We start from the raw sequence: 2772 nt of genomic DNA, 5'->3' as shown, positions 1-2772 counted from the left end.
GTATATATACATATATATAATTTTGTTCTACACAAACGAATTGCATCGTTAAATACGGTTAAAGCGCTTTTAGGGGCAGGACCTAGTATGGGAGATATGACCAGTTATAGACCGATCGTAAAAAATTCTTTAAATAAAATTTCTGTACATAAAAGCTATATTTTAGTCAAATTTTGTATCTATATCGCACAGTGGTTTTGAATTTGGACCTTATAGGCCAACCAGGGGCCCGGCGGGGGGTCCTCAAATTAGGACACCTCGGCTATGTTAAATTTTTAAAACGATCCTATTTCTTCATTTGAGTTCCGATTTAAAAAAAATTTCGTATATAGAATCTCCTCATCGAGCACTATAAAAAACGTAGCAGTAAATTATCTCTTATAGTTTAGGAGATATTCGCATTTGAATATTAAAATTTTAAAATTTTTACCGTCCTTACTTTAGTTTTTTTGATAATAGCAGGTCCAAATATTTCCGATTTTCGCCATTTTTTTTATTTGCTTAACAACAAGTTTATATACCAAGCAGTGAAAGAATTATGTAAAAATCATGACTGAGTCCAAAGTTATAGGCATTTAAATTTAAAAAATTAAAAAAAGGCGATTTTTTGTCATTTTTTTGGGAAAAAAGTATCTTTTTCTTTTTAAGTTATCTAAAAAGTTTCTAAGAAGATGTATATAGAATTTATACTTTTTGGAAAGCTGACTTTACATAAAATACGATAAATGAAACAAAACCTAAAAATTTTTGATACCGAGGGGACCAGGTCCATCCAAAAAAACCCTATTTTTTATGGAAAATTAAATTTTGAACAAAAATTCTCAAATCGCATAGTCGATATCAAATTATAGTGACCTGTTTTATATGACCCAATAAGTTCTTAATCATTTTGTAACGGGTTTCGATAACCCCGCCCCTGGTATGGATATAATAGGCAAAAAACTAAAAAATCCCATTTTTGGGATTTTTTAAAACTTTTTTGGGAATTCCGGGATTTCTAATAAGAAAATTCGAAATTTTGATTTAATTTTGGATTTTAAGTAAAAAAATCTACCTAACTGTAAAATTTCATCAAAAAATATTCATAAATAAAATTTTTATTGCAATTTGAAAAATTTGTATCTTCGCAAAAACTGAATAAAAAACATTTTTTTATTTTTTTTAAAAAAAGTATTAATTAAGGAAAACTCAACATCTTTTAGAAAATTTACCTAGCACTATTATTTTCATCCATATATGTAACAAATTTAAGAGTTAACCTTATGGATGAAAATAATAGTGCTAGGCAAATTTTCTAAAAGATGTTGAGTTTTCCCTAATTAATTTGTCACTTAAAAAACATTAGGCATGTTATATATCAATGGAAAGGTAATTTTGTCTATTTTTCAAAACTGTATATAATTTTTGAAAATTAAAAAATTCGCGGAATACTTTTTTTAAAAAAAAATAAAAAATGTTTTTTATTCAGTTTTTGCGAAGATACAAATTTTTCAAATTGCAATAAAAATTTTATTTATGAATATTTTTTGATGAAATTTTACAGTTAGGTAGATTTTTTTACTTAAAATCCAAAATTAAATCAAAATTTCGAATTTTCTTATTAGAAATCCCGGAATTCCCAAAAAAGTTTTAAAAAATCCCAAAAATGGGATTTTTTGGTTTTTTGCCTATTATATCCATACCAGGGGCGGGGTTATCGAAACCCGTTACAAAATCATTAAGAACTTATTGGGTCATATAAAACAGGTCACTATAATTTGATATCGACTATGCGATTTGAGAATTTTTGCTCAAAATTTAATTTTCCATAAAAAATAGGGTTTTTTTGGATGGACCTGGTCCCCTCGGTATCAAAAATTTTTAGGTTTTGTTTCATTTATCGTATTTTATGTAAAGTCAGCTTTCCAAAAAGTATAAATTCTATATACATCTTCTTAGAAATTTTTAGATAACTTAAAAAGAAAAAGATACTTTTTTCCCAAAAAAATTACAAAAAATCGCCTTTTTTTAATTTTTTAAATTTAAATGCCTATAACTTTGGACTCAGTCATGATTTTTACATAATTCTTTCACTGCTTGGTATATAAACTTGTTGTTAAGCAAATAAAAAAAAATGGCGAAAATCGGAAATATTTGGACCTGCTATTATCAAAAAAACTAAAGTAAGGACGGTAAAAATTTTAAAATTTTAATATTCAAATGCGAATATCTCCTAAACTATAAGAGATAATTTACTGCTACGACGACATTTTTTATAGTGCTCGATGAGGAGATTCTATATACGAAATTTTTTTTAAATCGGAACTCAAATGAAGAAATAGGATCGTTTTAAAAATTTAACATAGCCGAGGTGTCCTAATTTGATGACCCCCCGCCGGGCCCCTGGTTGGCCTATAAGGTCCAAATTCAAAACCTAAACTCGACAACACCTCCTCTTTGTGCACACAAAATTTCATTAAAATCGGATTAACCGTTTAGAAGTTACCGAATTATTTCCCTCTTTTTTTTTTCCTATACCACTGTGTATCGTAATTTAGTAATAAGTAATGTGTGTTTATGTGATTTTCTGAAGGGAACCTTGTACGGGACCGACCGCACCCATGTCATCCGATCGTGAACAAATCTTGAAATTGAATTTTTATATACAAAACTAATATTTGTGCCAAATTTTGCATCAATAGCTTTATTTGGTAACGAGTAATGTGCGTTTAAGAAATTTTAGTAAAAGGACCTTGTATGTGAGCTATGACCAATTATGTATATAAAGACAAA

Source organism: Lucilia sericata, unplaced genomic scaffold (genome assembly GCF_015586225.1).
Source record: "Lucilia sericata isolate MDLA Ls3-8-SP2 unplaced genomic scaffold, ASM1558622v1 Contig000295F_arrow, whole genome shotgun sequence".
Taxonomy (NCBI): Eukaryota; Metazoa; Arthropoda; class Insecta; order Diptera; family Calliphoridae; genus Lucilia; species Lucilia sericata.
This window is presented reverse-complemented; position numbering follows the sequence as displayed.